Consider the following 18,866-nt stretch of genomic DNA (forward strand, 5'->3'; position numbering starts at 1 on the left):
TGGCCAACGGCACCCTCTAGTGGACGTGTAGTAAATTACACCACACTCTCGGCAGTGGAGTGATTCAGACATAGCACTACTGAAGGCCTCGGAGACATAGCACCACTGAAGGCCTCGGAGTGACATGCACCGGTTGCAATGCTCCACAGTGTTATTGTGTTATTTTATAGTACAATATTGTGACATTTTGACATTAAAAATGTCAAATGAAAAAAACCGTTTATGTGTACTATGTTGGAATGAGTTTAGTGATTCATTTTATAGCAGCTCATGTTTTTTAAACTCTCATGGCAACATTTTAAAGAAGTTGGTCAGATATATATATATATATGGGGAAATTGTTACCAAGGTCAGAAATCTACCTGGACGCCTTCACAATCAGTTCTGCAGGCCCTGGAGTATATAAAAAAAAAAAAATCAATGGAGATGAAGCAATTGCTTTAACCAATCAGAGTTAGCTATCCGGGTGGAATGGCCACATGAAAACCATTAGAGTCTTTGTTCAAACATAAATACTTGCAAATACCTTTGAGGATATACATAGTCCTTCCTTCCCTTTCCCCTACTCGTGCCTCAAGGTGTAGTTCTAAAAAAAAAAAAAAAAAAAAAAGTTTGAACGGGGCTTTTGCTAAGCGTTCAGCTTGGATTCATTAAAAAGGGTCCACAGGAGGGGGAGAGCGGGACTTTGGGGCTCATCAGTCTTTGCATGCTGTAACATGACAAGGGGGGAGAAGAATTTGGTTGCGAGTGTACAGGCGCACTGAGCGGAGCTTCACGGCCCATAATTAATGACTTCTGATGGAGGTGGAGTCAGACAATAGGAGCTTTTCAGCAAGACCGAGGGGCCCTCATCTCCTGGACCCATACTGGCCTATCCTGCAGGCGCATTGTTGAACTGTTCTAACTTTGGCCAGCTGGGCCATGTGGAAATCTCCAAAGCAAAGCGTTTACACTTAACAAACAGCAGGGGTCACTATTGAGTAAAAAACGGTAAGCAACTTGTGCTGTGATGTGTCATTAATCATTACTCAGGATTCACCAGCCCTGTTTTCTGTCTTAGATTGTGTAATCACTTTTCACCCTATCTGATTTTTGATGTTTTTTTTTTTATTTTAACTCCTTCACTGCCAGACATGCAAAAATGTATCCAGTCTAGTGCCAGGGTTTTTGTCATTGTCACTCGAATTTCAGGACCCACATAATAATAAGTTTTGGCTTGGATTCACCTTAAATCATCTCGCAGTGGAGAAATTTATAGCAGCAAAGTTATGAAAGGAAGAGGAAAGGAAAGAAAGAAGTAGAAAAACAAAATACAGGTGCTGCTAGAAAGGCAGCCACTCTCGTGGCGCCATCTTGAAGTAAAAACAAACAAAAACAACAACTAAATACAGTAAAGTCTCGTTATATCGATATTCTCGGGAGTCAGAAAAAATATCGCTATAACCGGACTATCGATATATCTGATCCTGCGGCATGTAAATTTTCTGCTTGCGTTCATAGAAATAGTATCGTAATAAGCAGTACTATCGATATAACAGATATCGATATAACGAGACTTTACTGTAACAAAAAATATGACAACACAAAGAAACAGAGACGACTACATAAACATTCAATGCAGCATAAGAAACTTTCGACTCCCTTCTTTCATCAGAGTTAATTCCTAAAGTATATGGATCTGGAGTTATATGAGATTGAAATGAGGGTGGCTGTCCAAAATACAATGCAAGTCATATACATTGGTTTATTTAGCACTTTGAGAACAGCCGAAGCTAGAAAAAAAGTGCTAACATGGAAAAAAAAGAACTTATGCCCCCTTGTGGAAAGGAAAAAAAATGCCAGAGGCAATGGCCAGCGCTTTATCAGCACCCAAACAAGAAAAAAACAAAACCCAAACAAATTCGGGAATGGCGCTCTACGTCATATTTTCAATTGCCGAATAAATTCATGAATGGCAGTGAATGAGTATTTTTTTTTCCGAAAAACTTTTCTCCTCACTGAGGTTACAGTGGGTCTTGGGGCCCTCGGCAGAGGACACCCTGAACCATGTTTGTGCATGTACATGTTTATTATCCGCAGCAACATGCCTGCTTTCCCCTCATATGTAGATATGATGGCCAAAGGGGAAGGCAAGCTCTGTGTGGTGACATGCCTCAACCAGTGTGTGTGTGTGTGTGTGTGTGTGTGTGTGTGTGTGTGTGTGTGTGTGAGTACATGTATGGGTGTATGTCTATGCTGATCAGGGGGAAAAAAAAAAAATGGAGAAACGTTGTGTGTGTGATTTTTTATGCGTGTGTGTATCCTTTTAAGCTGCACATAAAAGGAGCCTCACAAAATTCTCCTCAGTCCAGCTGTGTCTCTTTTTACTTGCACTTCCGAAGCTCATCAAGTTCCCTTTTTTATGCCAACCTCGACTCGCTTCACATTGACACACACACACACACACACATTCCTGTTTCAGTCAATTCGTGAGGTCCTTCCTGATAACTCCAGATAAGGAGGGAGGACCACCGTTGCTGGTAACTTTAGAGAAGAACTAGTTTTGCTTTTGAACACTAAATGTCACCCCATTTCCCACTTCAACTTCTTTAAAAACAAAGAAATAAAAAGTGGACTTGAAACTGAAATAACAGCAGGAGTGAGGTTTCTGAATGTCCTCACCCCTATAGTGAATTTGGTTAAAATAACGTTTTACTTTTTGTGGTATGAACTTTTTCCTCTCATTAAACACGCACACATAACATACATAAACACACACAGTGAGCAAAAAGTGTGTGTATCCAAGGGAAATTAAAATACACGCCAAAAATCATTTTGGGTGAATTTGTGAGGACCTCTCTGAAACTTTAACAGATGCATATTTAGACCCTCTAGAAGCCCTTAGAATGAAAAACTTGTCCGGACTAGCCAAAAGGTACTCACTTGTCAAAAATGTTCTCACTACATACGGTATAAAATGTTAGTGGTCCTCACAAGAGAAGTCATACAAACACACACACACACACATTTCCCTTTCCCCATCAGTGCACTTGAGAAGATCGGGGTCTACCGCTGCACATCAAAGGCAGAATGAGAGGAAAGTGCCTTCGTAAAGACTGTTAGTTAACCCCCCCGTTGCACTTCTCCTCCAATTGGGACCCCCTGTTCCTTTCTTTTGTTGTATCACTTTTTTTCCTCTCACCCTTCCTCCCTCTACTCTTTTCCGCTACCTCGTCAATGTATGTAAAAAAGACGATTGCCAAGTTTATAAAAGGCTTCTTTCGGCTTTATTGTATTGTCGCATTGGGTGTCGGTTGAGAGTGTGAAAATCACTTGATCCAACGCTTTGCATTCACCTTTGTGTGGGCCACGGAAATGGGAACGATTTTAATGATGGAATGTTTTAGTAAGCAATGAGACTTTCAGGAAAAACAATTAGCAGGTGTCCCTGATTGTTTCCGTTTCAGTTTTCACAGATCTCAATGTTGTTGTTTTTAAATCTGTGAAATAACTGCTCTCAGTGTTCCTACTGAATTACCATTTTTTGGCATGTCCTACTTAATCTAACACAACAATTTATCACGCGATTAAATTTTACATGTATTTATTTCTGGCTGGTGACACCTGATTGTCAATTCACCTGGCCCTGTTGACCATATTTTCCGCAGTAGAAGGTGCACCTAAAATCCTTACATTTTTTTCAAAAGCTGACCATGCACTTTCTAATCCAGTACACCTTATATATGGAACAGGTTTAAAATGTCATTCATAATGCGGTGTGCCCTATATATGAAAGTTTTGCAATATCTCGCTATCTTGTAGTAAGTACCTCAACCCCTCCCCAATCTCCCCCAAAATTGCATTATAGTATCCTTTTTGGGAAGTTTTTGTTCAATTTAGGATATTTTAGTTATCTGTTAGCCATATCTATTAATGATCTATTAAATACAGTACAGTGAGACCTCAACTTACAAACACCTTAACTTACAAACTTTTCGTCTTACAAACGTCAAATTTATGAAAATTAAACCTTATAATAAGCACTATTTTCATAATACACACCCACCACGGCTGGTTGAGTGATTTTCGGCGGAAGCACACGGCCGAACAGCACCAACAGTACTTATGGAAGGTGACTCTCCTTCCATAAGCCATCAACGACCATCAAAAAGGTAAATAAAACTTTATTTGACAGCAGTTCATTTCTTTAATTACAGTCCTCATGCAATTCCCTTTGACCTTCGGCCTCCAACGCCATTCCATCAAGCCATAAATGACCATCACAAATGTAAATAAAGTGACTTCATGATACAATGCAGTGTATTTCTTTCATTGCAATACAATAGCACATTTATTATACATAGAATAAGTATGTTGTGTGTAGTTTTAAGGCTTATTTAGTTGAAAAGTATATTTTATGGAAACCCGGGAACGGATTATTCCCATTTTAATGGTTTCTTATGGGAATTTTCTTTTTTAGATACACACTTTTCGCCTTACACACTCTGTCAAGGAACCAATTAAGTTCGTAAGTTGAGGTCTCACTGTATATACCTAGCTAGCTATGTATTAGATATCTAGCTAGCTTTATTTCTATTTCAGCTATTTCCGGGCTGAGTGAACACTGGCGCGTGTGGCTGCTGCTGTTGTTGTTGAACACGTTCATTTGAAAAAAAAAAAAAAAAAAACAAGAACCTTGAAGTCTGGCAAAATAATCGGCAGTCATAATAAGTACACGAAGCCACTACAGGCGAGCATTAACATCTTTTTTGTTTTGGTTTTCTGTGCGTGAGCAATGGTTGCTTTGCAGAAAAGCTCAAATAGTGCACGATGACAACGGCGAAAACAAAATGATCATAATAAACTACCACACAAAAGAAAAGACCGTTGTTGACAAACGTCAACAAAAACAATGACGTGAATTTAGAAAGAAAGGTCTCTGTGGTTATTGTTAGTTGGTACAGATGAAGAGAGTACTGTCCCGGAAGCAAAAACCACATTAGAACACTCAGCCGCATATGCAGAGGGATGAAGGGTTGTGTTTACAGAAAAATATTTACCAACCTGCGTAATCATTGTGCTAAACGTCGTGTCGCTATCACGTCAAATTCAAAACCACACAACGCCACATATACTTCCTGTCACCGCAGTAGACAATTGAAAGATCACATCAAATTAGCATGCAGGCTAATCAATTTCATTGTTATTGTTGAATTCCAACGAAATTTCGATATCGTAATGTGTGTGTATTTGTATCCATGTGCAGTGTAAATATAAGCGCTTGATTGAAAACAAAATATTGTTAAGCTCAAGAATATTTTGGACTACAATACGGTGGTGCCTTGATTTATGAGTTGATTAACTCAACTATTATTTTCTCATTTCATATCATTGTGCTGATTGAAATGAATTAAAATGTTTAAAGGACAACGACACCATTTTTTTGTTTCCTAACTGACATCAGAAAAACGTTTTAGAGCATCTAACATACCCAAAACACGCTGGCTGATATTTTTAGTCAAATGCAAAACACCAAGAAAAATGAGTTAAAATGTCCCAAAACTATTTCAAAATGATCCCGGACATGCCGAGTTTCAGAAGTCTTGTTCGTGACGTCACGCCAGGACGTCTTGCCTTGTTCTAGAATCAAAACAATGGCTTCAGATTTCGAGAAGATGCTTTCTTGTTACTCATCCAGTTATGAATGTTATTCAAATAGTTGTGAAGAGGAAAGCATAAATGTTTGGAATCGATTAAAAAAAAGTCCTTCCGTATCAATTCCAGCCGTCTGGACTCCAATGTAGCGTCCGGGAAAATCCACAAGATGGCGCCCAAGCTCCGTTGGAAATGGGCTGATTTGTCTCCTAATTTGATTGAATGAGAAGCTAATTATCGCTCAGCACCCTGATATCGGCACATTCAGGCCTGTGCGTGCCCTCTGCTTTGTTATACGTTCACTGCGGTTTCTCAGTCAGCACTGCGGTACGCTCACAGTCACAAGATAAGACCTGTTTATCACTTTTCTGTGGCATCTTCGTCAACACGCAGCCTTTAAATCCATCTCTCACTGCTACCTTTTGTCACTTTGCTGCCGTGTTGACGCCAAGTGTGAAGGCTGCAGCTGTAAATGCGTTCAGCTGCGCCGCAGTGTTTCCTGCATAGGCGTGTGTGTTGTCTGATGGAGTAGTAAAACATTTGAGTGAGATCGGCGCGAGGCTTTTTCAATTTCCAGCAGTTAAGTGGCCGAAAAAAGATATTTTTTCCACCCACCCTCATTGCTCTGAAGTAACGGTGGTGCATGTGTGAAAAGTCTCTTCACATATTTTTATTTATCTAGCTATTCAGCTATCTATCTAGCTATGTGGCCGGTTACCTGGCTAGCACTTTATTTGCTATCTATTAGCTATCTATCTGGCTCGCTAGCAAGCTAGCTAGATATCCCCGCGAGTTAGATTGGATTAACCCTTTCAAATCTGTACTGCATGTAAAGCCAAGTTTAACATATGATTGCATATTCACATAACAATGGCTATCTATATGGCAAGCTAGCTATTAGCTATCTAGCTGGATAGTTGGCTATTGGATTGGATTGAGACTGCGAGACTTTATTAGTCTCGCAGTGGAGAAATTTACATTTCACAGCAGCAAAGTGATGAAAGGAATGAAAGTAGAAAAACAAAATTCATGAACTCACGCGGCGCCATCTTGAAGTCAAAAGAACACAAAAAAACTAAATAACAAATAATATGATGGCTAGCTATGAGGTAGCTATTGGATAGCTAGTTAGATTTCTATCAATTTGAGTTATTCCAGGTTGAGTGAACGTTGGCTCATGTGGCTACACCAAAGAAGCAAAAATTATTTTAGGTCTGTCAAACCTAGTGAGAAACTCGACCCAGTGGAAAACAAATCTTCAGTATTCCTCAGTATTACAAAAAGGACAAACTTAGGAGGACATCAATCAATCGCAACAATCATTTTCTTACTATTTTCAAATACATATTCTGTCGTTTTCCCCCCCCTACTGGCTTTGTTGTTACTGTATCATGGATTAGTAAAATAAACATCCAAGAGGTGTGCTGGGAGAGGGGACAAAGGACAAAGCCCCCCCCCTCAAAAAAATGGCATCAGAATGAGTTAGTGATGGACGCATGGGAGGATGTGGGGGGTCAGACAGAGAAAGTGGGATAAAAGAAAAGTGGGAGCGATGGCGTGAGAGAGCAATTGTCCCCGCTGAAGTCGGGTACGCTCCTGGTTAACCAGAGTTGGCAGCACCTCAGCTTGACCTTAACCCCCTTATGCTGTCACTCCCCTCTGATCATCCCATTAGGGCCAGGCACCATAGCAAGACCTCTCATACACACATGTACACACACAAAAACACACAGATACACACGCAGATACAAGTTCACCGCTAACAACCACCAGCCCTTGTTTTCTCCAACCGTATCGTATCCCCCAAACTCTGCTTGAGCTTCTGCTATGCAGGGGCCCACGACAACTTTCAGGCCCATGGAACAAACAGGCCGCTAATGTGGGCAGACAGGACGGACAATTAGAGGCACACAGACAAATGCACAGGGAGAGCGTGAGGGCTGCATTATGCGCTCTGGGAGTGCACATAGGCCACCAAAAGGACACATGGAAAGATAATTATGTGAAGAACAAAACACTAACTTCACCAGATGCTGGAAAGCCACGAGCGTTCTTCATGTTCAGGCTGTTTCTGGACATTATTTAAACGAGCAGAACTTGCTTGCTCAACCAATGTGCATAGACTTCAGAAATTGTGGTCTTTCTTCATTTCTTTGTAGAAATTTGGGAAATATTGTATTTTTTGAGGCATGTCATCCTTTTCACCAGATAACTTTGCAAAGAGATAAACAAAGATGTATCCATAATCTTGTAAATGAGGTTTTGCCATTAACAGTTTGCCGTGTAATGTCCCATTGAAGCAACTCTGTAAAGTCAGGGTCCAGATTTTTTCCTCTCCAACCTATGCGACTTGGACCCCACAGTTTTTGTGGCATTCCAGTGCACTTTTCCAAATTCAAGGTTGGAAAAATTCAACTTCCCATTTTTATGGAATGCAGCATTAGGTGTCTGGGAAGGGTCATTTTCTGGTCTGGAATGATTGTGATTTTTTTCCTCCTTGGTCTGCTTGGAAAATAACTCTGGCCAGGTCACCGTATCTGATTGCAAATGCTTCATGTGGGCTCACACTATATTTAGCTGAAGCACAAATGGAATGATTGTGGTAGGAAAGCGATCAATAGTGAAGTAAGGAGCAAGATGAACCAGGTGTTGTCGGATGTATTGACAACTTTATCTTTATCGATAAAAAAAACAACAACATTGGAAAGACATGGCTGGATCCTCTCCTTTATTTCTAGTAGATGTAGTTGAAGTATAAGGTATCACAGATTAAAACTGCTTGAAACTGCTTTTGACTCTCCAACTCAGACAAAAAGTTGTTGGCGAGGTCTCAGGACTGGCATCTTTACACCGGCAGATGCCCACTACTCAGAGCCAGACTGCACTCTGAAGGCTCGCCACCTTTCACTCGTTTTAATAGGAGGCAGTGTGATTGTCCAATGGCACTAGCAGTCGCCTTTTGGCGGGTAGCAGGCCTGGACGAAGACAGAGCAGACAGTGGGGAAACAAAGGGGGGGGGGGTCACAAAATGAAAGGCTGACATCGTAAAGCACTGCCTAAACAAGGACACAGAAGGAAGGCAGAGAATCACCAAAACAAGTTACTCAGTCTTTCACACCCATAGGCACCCATCAGCCTGCCAGGCCCTCCACCCCAACATTTACATTAGAAGAGGAAGGACACAGTGGGCCTGTGGAGGGATAGAAGGATGGGAGGAGAGGTTGGACACACTATTGGGAGGTTGTAAACACTGTAAGACAGTATCTCCATGGAAGCCCACACACTGCTCTGTGGCATCTCACCCCCTCCGTCCACTGCCAGATCCCTCTGCCTTTCCAAAGACACTTGTCTTCGACTGCCAGGCCTCAAATCGGCCCCTTGACTCGCCCGCCAGCCTTGCTGTCCAGGATAGCAGATGTGCATGGAGGAGTGAGTGGCCTTAGATGATAGTATCCCATCAGTTTTATGGGCTATGGTCGTGAAGATTTGACTAGAGGGGTCATTTGACAAAGAATTCTCTTTGTTCAATTGCTTTTCTGTACTTTTTTAGTATGTGAGGAGATAGTTAATTAAAATTCTTAAATAAGCTTGACACAACACTTTCACTTTATGCAACATGCACTCAGCGTGTTTCAACCAAGTCCGTTATATTTTCAGGAATCTATGTGCTTCTACGGCAGTCAAATGTGTGCCCTACAATTGGCTGAAAACTAGTTCAGTGTGTCTCCTGCCTACTGCCTGAAGACAGTTGGGATAGGCTCCAGCATGTCCTTGTGAGGATAAGTAGAATAGAAAACGTATGAATGATTATTAAACGGATGGATGATAAGTAATGGACTTTTTTAATAACTGCGAGAACCACGGTTGAATCTAAAGTGAATCAAATCCGAACTGTGGCTAAAGAGGACGATGTTTCTGTGCAAGCAGCCCTACTTCTGCAATCGAATCATGAGAACTCAATACTTTCAGGTAAATCTAAAGGTACCCGTTTGCGTCAATGCTGTTGTATTCAGTTACTCTTCAAAAAAGGCCCTGAACAGGACCTTTTCTTGTACAGGTATTGTAGTTCGGCCCCTGTCTCTGTTGTTTCTTATCAGTTCTTATCTCACTTGGCGGGAAAGGAACATGGGATTTAGTTGCCAGTAAATGTGGATGCCCTGTATAACAGGAGCTTTGTGTAAAGTCCTTTCATTGGAAACGTTGTTCATTAGTGGTCTCACCTCCTGTACAGTAAATGGCACTTTAGTCGTAGGATATAATACGCAGTGGGAGCAGAACAAAGGGAGCGAGAGTAGAAGGGGTAGTTTGGGTGGAAAAATGGCCTTCGGGGGTTATGGGGAGCACAAGAGAAGAGAGCGAGAGAAGATTGAATGCTCAGAGAGGGCTAAAGAATTGCTCAGAGAAGCATTTAAAGTGCTGAAGCCGGTTAGTGGCTGCCAGGTACTGAGGAATCCGGGGTCGATTTGTCCTTGTTTGTTGCCGCTTCGCAATAAAAGGGACTCGAAGGGGCTGGGGGCTGGGAGCAAGCAACAGATTGCAGATGGCCCTTTTGGAGAAGGCTCCTTGTGCAAAAGGAGGTTCCCCTCGACGATTCTCGAGCCACCCTTCAGAGAAAAGGGCCCTTCTCTACTGTAAAGGACATTGTGGAGCTTGTCAATAGCGCTCGGCCGGGGCTCATAGAAAATACAAGGAGGCCCAGTGTTCGGCACCCTAGCTCTTTCTATAAAGCCCACAACTGTAATAGGGGCCCCAGGGGCTCTGCGGGGAGTTTAGAGGGCAATGTTTCAATGGAGACCAAGCTCTTTTAACTCCGACATTGTGAGCCTCTCTCTCGTTCATTCCTGAAGATTGGGAGAGGGAAATTCCTGTGCAGATCAAACACAACGTCTTCATTTCCACAAGAACTTAAGACACTGAGATACTGAGGAGGCAATTTTAGAGGAGAATGGTAGGGGTTGTAACGGTGTGTATGTGTGTCCGTACACCCTTCATTTATGATTGGTCGGCAATGTGCCCATCTCAGGTGAGATTAAAGCCAATCGTTGCTTATTAAAGCAGCTGTCAATCAGCGCAATGGCCTTCTGGATTCAGGTCAGCTTCCAGCTGTGTGTATACCCTGTGTGCTGATTCTGGATGACCATGTGAGATAAGGTCAATCAAGAGTTGTTTGATTCTACTTTTTTTGCATGAAATCATGAGTTTAAAGTAAAAATGATCTTTTTCCGATGAGTATCATCACTCCTGGCAACCGCACAAATACAAAAAAAAACGAGCTTTGCAGACATTCACCACTCGGTTCCCCACATCTTCAAAAGACGAACTTTACACAGTCACCATGACCGCTGCAGAATGCTGTAGAAAATGCCGCCAATAAACAAAGTGCCGTCCAAAAGAGTGACTGGATGTTATCCCTCCCATAACCCCCTCCAACCCCCAAATCTCAACATGTACTCCCTGGGCGAATTGCGAGGAACTTACTTCGGGAATAAAATACTGTAAGTATACGATTCTATATGTGTACATATCTGCCGGCCTAGAAATATCTGAATCACAGACTAACGTGAATTATAATTTGTCCATTAATTCCTTTTAAATAATTCCAAACTGCCTTTCATTGATTTTCCACTGTTGTGCTGCTTCCAGATGTGTATTTTAGTATTTAAGCAGTTAACCAATTTTATTTCAGCCATCATTTGTGACCGGGGTCAGAAATCTACCTGTATGCCTTCACAATCAGTTCTGCAGGCCCTGGAGCATGAAAATCAATGTCGATGAAACTGTGGCTTGAACCAATTAAAGTTCGAGTTGTCAAACCAAGGCCTGTTGGAAGGCTCTGGAAACGTCAGAGCTTTCGCAAACAACGTTTGGATAGTCACATGATTGGCTAGTCACTAGCCAATAATAGTATCAATATCCACTAATAAAAGCATACTAACCAGAGCTAGCACACTGTATCTGTAAAGAGTTGCATAAGCAAATATATTGTTGCGTTGTTTTAATAGCGATTTTGTCAAGCCACAATGGATGGAGAAGAAATGGATTTGTTTGCAGATATACTGTTAAAGCCATTTTCAAGATAGACTTTTCAAGAATAGATGGACATCATTAAGGTTGGACAGCTCCGAAGATAGCAAAAATAGCAAATAATATTGCAATTTTATTAGATTATCATGAATCCACACATTGATAGTAAAATTTCGAACAGTTTGACAGTATCACTTGCGTTTCTTCAAGTCACAAGTTATTTCCTGGCCAACGGCTCCCTCTAGTGGACATGTAGTAATCACACCAAACACCACACTCGTAGTTGATTGATTCAGGCATAGCACTACTGAAGGCGTAGGAGTGACAAGCATGGCCCACCACTCCATTGACAGGTTTTTTTTAACCTTCTTACTATAAGACTATTAAAGGCGTTCTTATTATTCTTCTTAATTTAAAGCATATCATCATGCAGTGAAGAGACAAAGCAATTACTGTCAATATTCAACTGTGATGCCTCTAAGTAGATGACATTTTATTTCCTTGCAAAGTTTTCACATACGACTTCATGAAGACCTAAAACGCGATATTTTTAATTATTATCTTCAACTATCCTCAAACAATGAACAAACAGGAAAGCTGTGTACGTGTGTGCGTCTCAGTGCATTTGTGTGTGTCCGTTGAGATGAGAAAGCGTATGCATGCGCTTACAAATAGATGAGTGCAACCTCTTGCCGCTGAGTTCCTCCAATTGTGATTTAGGCAGGAAAGGGATGCTGCAAATGCATATAAGTGATAAAAAATGACAACAGGTTCTGAAGATAGAAGAAAAGGGATGGGGATAAGGCAGGTGACCCCCAAGGAGAAAGTAGTGCAAAGGTGAGGGTCATGACACAACACGCAGCACTGTGAACAATAATAGCACTTGGCAATGTGAGAGAGAGAGAGAGAAGTTTGATTTGGATCCAGAGACAGTCGATCTCGGGACTTGTCAGAAAAAAAAAAACGCCTTTAAACTCTTTTGCGAAAACGTCAAGCATTGGCACTGGAAAAACGAAACTTTTTAGTCTTGACATCATCATCACAACACATTCAGCCAAAAAAACATGCACACAAACGAGGCTGACTTCTACCGCTTATCCATTCAGTAGATGATGTTGACGTTATTTGCTTGTGTGCAACTCTCCCGTTGTTGCGGTTGCCTCACGTTGCCATGGTGATGTTGAATGGTAACAAGTTCAGCCTGCCTCTCCAAACATGCATTTCATTAGGCTTACAGACCTTGTGCTGGCAGGCTTGTGGTCCAGCATAATGCCAAATGCCGCGGTGAGTCAGCGGCGACCAAAGGACGACATCGAGATAATAAATGTTTATGTAAATGTGATTTCGACCCGATGCCAAATTGATCATCCATTTTCCTGGGACGGTCTTCTCCAGTAGCATGAATTATGCCTGACTCCATTTGTTTTTTTAATGTTTATATTGTTAGGAAACAGTGGTGGACCGTCAAGGCCTGCAAAGCCTTCTCTGCTGGTTTAAAAATATCTGAATCACGGACTGATGTTAATTATAGTTTGTCTATGAATTCTTATTAAATAATTCAAAATTGTCTTTTAGCTTCCTTTCATTACTTTTTGCCTGTTGCACTGCTTCCAGATGTGTGTTTTCATATTTAAGCATTTAACCAATTACATCGCAGCCATCATTTGTTACCATGATTGGAAATGTACCTGGACGCCTCCCTCAATCAGTTTTGCGGGCCCTGTTGCATCAAATGTGTTGATCAAACTGTTGCTCTAACCAATCAGATTTCAAGTTGGCAACCCAAAATGGGTAGCAACACCTTCTTGAAAGCGCTGGTCAACTTCAGAGTTTTCACAAACTAAGATTGGCTTGTCACTAGCCAATCCTAGTTTGCAAAAACTGCTCTGGTTATAAGCCGCTCGTGACAAGAGCATACTGGCCAGAGCTAGCACACTGTCTCAGTCGCTAGTTGCATAACCAAATATATTACGTTGATTTAATAGCAGTTTTGTCAACCCATAATGGTTGAAGGAGGAGAAGAAATCAATTTCATTGGAGATTTACTGTTAAAGTCATTTTCAAGACATTTCAAGACTTTTCAAGAAAAAATGGACACATTAAGATTGGTCAGTTATTTCCTGGCTAACGGTACCCTCTACTGGGCTTGTAATAAATCACACCACACTTTTTTCAGTCTGGATTGATTAAGACATAGCACTATTGAAGGCCTAGCGATGAAACCCGCCACTGTTGGGAACAGGTTTGAATGTAGGTTTGAACAGTTGAAAGCAAAGGAAACTTTTTTTGAGTCATTAGCTCCTTTCATATAAAATGCTTTGTGTTGATTTGAACATATCAAATGTCATCGCTAGCGTGAGAAGATATTTTGGATTTGTTACTGCTAAAATAAGTGTGCCTCAAAACATGTTGTGCCTTTAATGGAAACTTAATGTCAAGACTTGCAAAGTGGTAATGGTGGTGGACCCCCAAAAAAACATGCATGAGATGAGGAGCAGCGTGTATATGACAAATTGCATTAAACAAAGTCAGTGGGAATAAAATCTCAAACAACAAAGTCATCGGAACAGAAAGGTCCAAAGTAGTCAACAAAACATGACAAGATGAAACAAACCTGACAGGGTAAAACAAAACAATGACCCGCCACTGAATGCTCGAGCCGGGAGTCCTTTTAACTGCCACTGATTAACACGACCAACACCTGTGCAGCTGCAGACGGGGCCCGACAGTGCCACCCGTTGGTCGCAAACTAAAACGTGACATTTAATATTTCATGCCAGTGTACTTACTGTGATACTATTTCAGAATAGACAAAACACACGTGTAAAACTGATATTTGGTCTGCCATAGAGGTTGGATGACTCTCAGTGGAGGGGTCAGTCCATACGCCACTTTGACTTCTCAAAGTCCCTACTAATGTCTTTGAGCAAGGCACCTACATTCTTGTCCTCAGACTGCAGGTACAATTTCACCCTTTGGCACAATTAAAGGCTTCCAATCAGCTTAAACGGGGCTGTCATTAGGACAAATGATAGGAGGACAATAGCAAAGCATAAGCTCCTCTCTACACGGACTGAATTGTCAATGGTATTATCAGGGTTTGAGTCACAGCCTAAACAAAAGCAAAACAATGGCGAGTTACGTTTGTGGCCTTGAGACGGGTTCAACAGTAGCACGTGAAACCCTGCAATCACCTGGAATCACCTATACATAAAAAAGGGCCTTTTCCTTGAACATGATTCCTTTTGGGTGAGGATGTAGGTCAAAGGTACCATGTGTTTGTGTGTGAGAGAGGAAGATACAGAGAAAGAGAGAGAGTGTGTGTGTGTGTGTGTGTGTGTGTTTGGGGATTGGGGTTTCCACCAACCAGCACTTACCTGCAGGGAGGTGTCACAACATGTGGGTCACATCTGACAGCTTCTAATCCCCCGGTGATGTAGCCTTGTTTGTTCAGCCAGCAGATTCTCACCACCACATTACATAAGTGCCAAATGGAGGCCGGGGTAAGGCAAACACTGGCGAGGACAAACCTAGGCAAAGATAAGTTGAGAAAGAGAAAATGAGAGAGATTGGTTTGTGCTTGTCAAATGTATTTCCAAAGTTATTCAATTAGGAAGGAATTTCTTGGCACTTAAAATCAACGTGTGTGTGTGTGTGTGTGTGTGTGTGTGTGTGTGTGTGTGTGTGTGTGTGTGTGTGTGTGTGTGTGTGTGTGTGTGTGTGTGTGTGTGTGTGTGATTCAAAAAGCAGCACTCTGCCTGTGATGATTAAGAATGGAATTTAGAGCAGTTGGGCATCTGGTGATTGACCCCATGTTGCGAAATTAGACAAATGACAAATACAACTGTTAGAACTACAGTAAAGTCTCGTTATATCGATATCGGATATATCGATAGTCCCGGTTATATCGATATCGGATATATCGATAGTCCCGGTTATATCGATACTATTTCTATGCACACACGGGGAAAATTACATGCAAACAGGGTCGGATATATCGATAGTCCCGGTTATATCGATATTTTTTCGGACTCCCTTGAATATCGATATAACAAGACTTTACTGTAGTTATATACACATCCTAAAAACATCCCATGTTAACCATTTCTACTTATCAGTTAGTAAGTCCATATATGTACGTAGTTCAGTTATGTGTATGTTAGTATACATGTACTCAGCTTTTGTACTTAGTTAGAATACAAACCTTAAGCTATCATGTTTCAGTCTAATAATAAATATTCATGATTGTATCTAGCAGATGATAGGTCGTTTCCAAAGTGACGTCACTCCTGTTGTCTATATCTGTTTGGGATGTGCGCTGCCAACCGCTCTTGTCTCCCTCTCTTTGGCTTTAGAACATTCTCTAGCTGCCTGATAAATACATATTCTTTTTTGTATATCACCATTCTTCCTGCTGATGTAATATTTAGACTACACAAATGAAGAACTGAACCAGAAGAACAACATTTAACCCGACAACAACTTACTGAAAAGGTTCTATACATCTATACAGTCAGTGCAAAGACCTCTCTTTAAATTACTCTTTTGTTCCAGAGCAAGGTTACGTGAGTGCGCGTGCACGCGGTCTGGTAATTACGCCGATTGACAAGGTCACTGGTGAACAAAAGCGCCGGCTTGTTGCGTAACACAGCCTACAGGGGCAAAACGATTGGCAGAAATGGCCGTGACTGAACTGAAATGGGCTTGCACACACCTTCACTCACTCACTCTGACACACACGCATGCACACACAAACGTTCGAGTACTAATAACAATACATTTCATTTATAAGCGCCTTTCAAAACTCTCAAGGTCACTTTACCGTCACAGGATACATTTTTCAGTGGGTGAGAAGCGGCAGCAACACGCGCCAGCGTTCAAATCAACTTGAAAGTAAATCAAATAGATAGAAAGCTAGCTAGCTAGCTAATAGATAGATCCACAGTTTTCATTGGTTGCACATAAGATTGTTGAGTTTCCGGTGGTAGAATGAAGCTGTTTTCACTCAGTCATGTGATTCAATTCTGTTGTCCACAGTGCACTTGAGAACAGTGAAGTCTTATCTGGCTTACTTTCCTACAAACGTTTGTAAGCGGGAAGCCCATATCTGGGCTAGCGACAGTATGTAAATAGAATGGTACACCATTACAGTGCAAAGCACAGAGAGGACCATGACATGCAGTAAAGTCTCGTTATATCGATATCGGTTATATTGATAGTACTGCTTATTACGATACTATTTTCATTTCCCGGAAAAAATTCTAGTCTTTTATGTATAATTAGTTCTGGTTAGTACAATACCTGGTTATTACTATGCCCTTTTCATCTCCCGCCAGCCATTTTGGTCTTCTTCTATCGATACAAAAGCAGCTTAAAGCTGAATCGATATTTGCGTCAGGATTTCAATACAGTACCACCATCAGCGAAATCTGTCTTGGTAACACCGTTGGTCACATGACAAGCTTTTGTGTCTTGCACTGTGTAGCAGAGCTGCAATAGCATCTGAAACATAATGTAGTCTTCTTACACAGTATGCAGTTGTTAAACACCAATTTCAACCATGGGGAAACGTAAATATTGCGACATTGGGATGAAGTACAAGGCAATAGTGGCTGTGGAGGAGAATCCTACAAGAAGCAAATCCCCCATTGCGAAAGAGTTCGACGTGCCGCAGAATACTTTATCAACGTAAGTAATGTAAACGTTGCAGTTTTCGTTTTCCATACATGTATTTAATTGTGTTGTATTCAGATATCTTTAGCGCTCTCGACTCTCGATAATATCGATATAACAAGACTTTACTGTAGTTTAGAGAAGGGGAAAAAAGATGAAATAAATAGTCTGTTGACATGGCGTTCAACTATTTCTCACAAGAAACTTGTTGAACCCTTTCATGCACCCTGTAACCTGATAAGCTGTAGTCACCGCTGTCGCTGAAAGGGTTAAGAGATTCCGATTGTGGCGTTCTAAAAATTCTGCCGTGTCGAGTTCCATCCATTAGGGACTGGGTGTGGGGGAGTGCGAGGGTGTCAAAAAGCGACACGGTATATGAACGGATTGAGAAAGACTTTAGAATCATAATCAGAAAGCCTTGAATAGTCCCACAATGGGGAAATTTGCATGAACCTTATCTCGAATCCACACCGCTTATTGGAAACAACCAGTTGCAACCATGACTTCTTCCCTTTCCAGCAAATGGAATCATGGGCATGGCAGTAAGAGAAAAAAAAAATAAATAAAACCTCCTGGAGGAAGAGGAGTGACTCAGTCCATGATGGGGGACATTCTGACAAGAAGCCTACAGCAACATAACTGAGGGATAAATCAAGACAAGTCCGAGCCAGCCTTAACTGTCAACCTTTATCAGCTGGATCAGTCATAAAAGCCTTCTCGACTCAACTTGTTCGATGGAAACCGGAGAGGAGTCGGATAACTGAAAGCTCTATCTTCACATTTTACATTTCGACTTTCTGGTAACGAAAGGGTTCAATGACAATTCATCTTTTGACTTAGAGTCATAAAAAAAGAGTAAATGATAGGATAATTATAGTTATCAGGCATACACGCAATAGGGAAACCAATATAAACTCATAGCGAAATGGTGAAAGGGCGAATTAAAGGAATGTTGGTGCAGATGAAAAAAATGTATATTCAATGACAACAATGGAAAAATGATCATGATACAATAGTCACGGCATAGGCCATCTGTTTATAAAATAAAATAGCTCGGGAATTCACATACAGATGGACAATCAAATACCAAGGCGGTACTCCGGGGGATTTTCTTTTGGCTTTGGGACAGGACTGCATACTGCTGACTAACATTATAGTGATCCACATTGCAGACAAAAACTAACTCATTCATTTAGCACCGAGTCTCTATTCAATGCATTGAATGAATCTCGACTTACGACCGTTTTAAATTTACGACCGTTTGGTTGGAACGGAACACGTTCGTAAGTCGGATGTTACCTGTACAGTACAGTGATACCTCGGTTTACGAACCCCTTGGCTTACGAACTTTTCGGTTTACGAACGTTACATTTCCGAAAATTTTACCTTGGTGAAAGAAGAAGGTTATGTTCCACATCAAGTGTTTAATTCTGATAAAACCGGCCACTCCATTCCAACAAGCCATCAACGACCATCACAAAGCGTCTGTGTAAGCTCTCAGTCGTAGAAGTCCAAGAGGCTTTGTCAGCGAACTA

At 41.3% G+C, this 18,866-nt stretch overlaps 1 protein-coding gene across 1 annotated transcript in view; it reads right to left on the reverse strand.

Moving 5' to 3' along the window:
- Positions 1-18,866, reverse strand: part of thada (THADA armadillo repeat containing) — a 258,466-nt gene that overhangs the window by 122,768 nt on the left and 116,832 nt on the right. The window contains exon 40 of the transcript XR_016116889.1: positions 15,036-15,188. The gene's annotated coding sequence lies outside the window, so the exon portion shown is untranslated. The remainder of the gene's footprint in view (positions 1-15,035; positions 15,189-18,866) is intronic.

This window comes from Hippocampus bargibanti, linkage group LG13, assembly GCF_051943395.1.
Source record: "Hippocampus bargibanti isolate YZ-2025 linkage group LG13, ASM5194339v1, whole genome shotgun sequence".
Lineage (NCBI taxonomy): Eukaryota > Metazoa > Chordata > Actinopteri > Syngnathiformes > Syngnathidae > Hippocampus > Hippocampus bargibanti.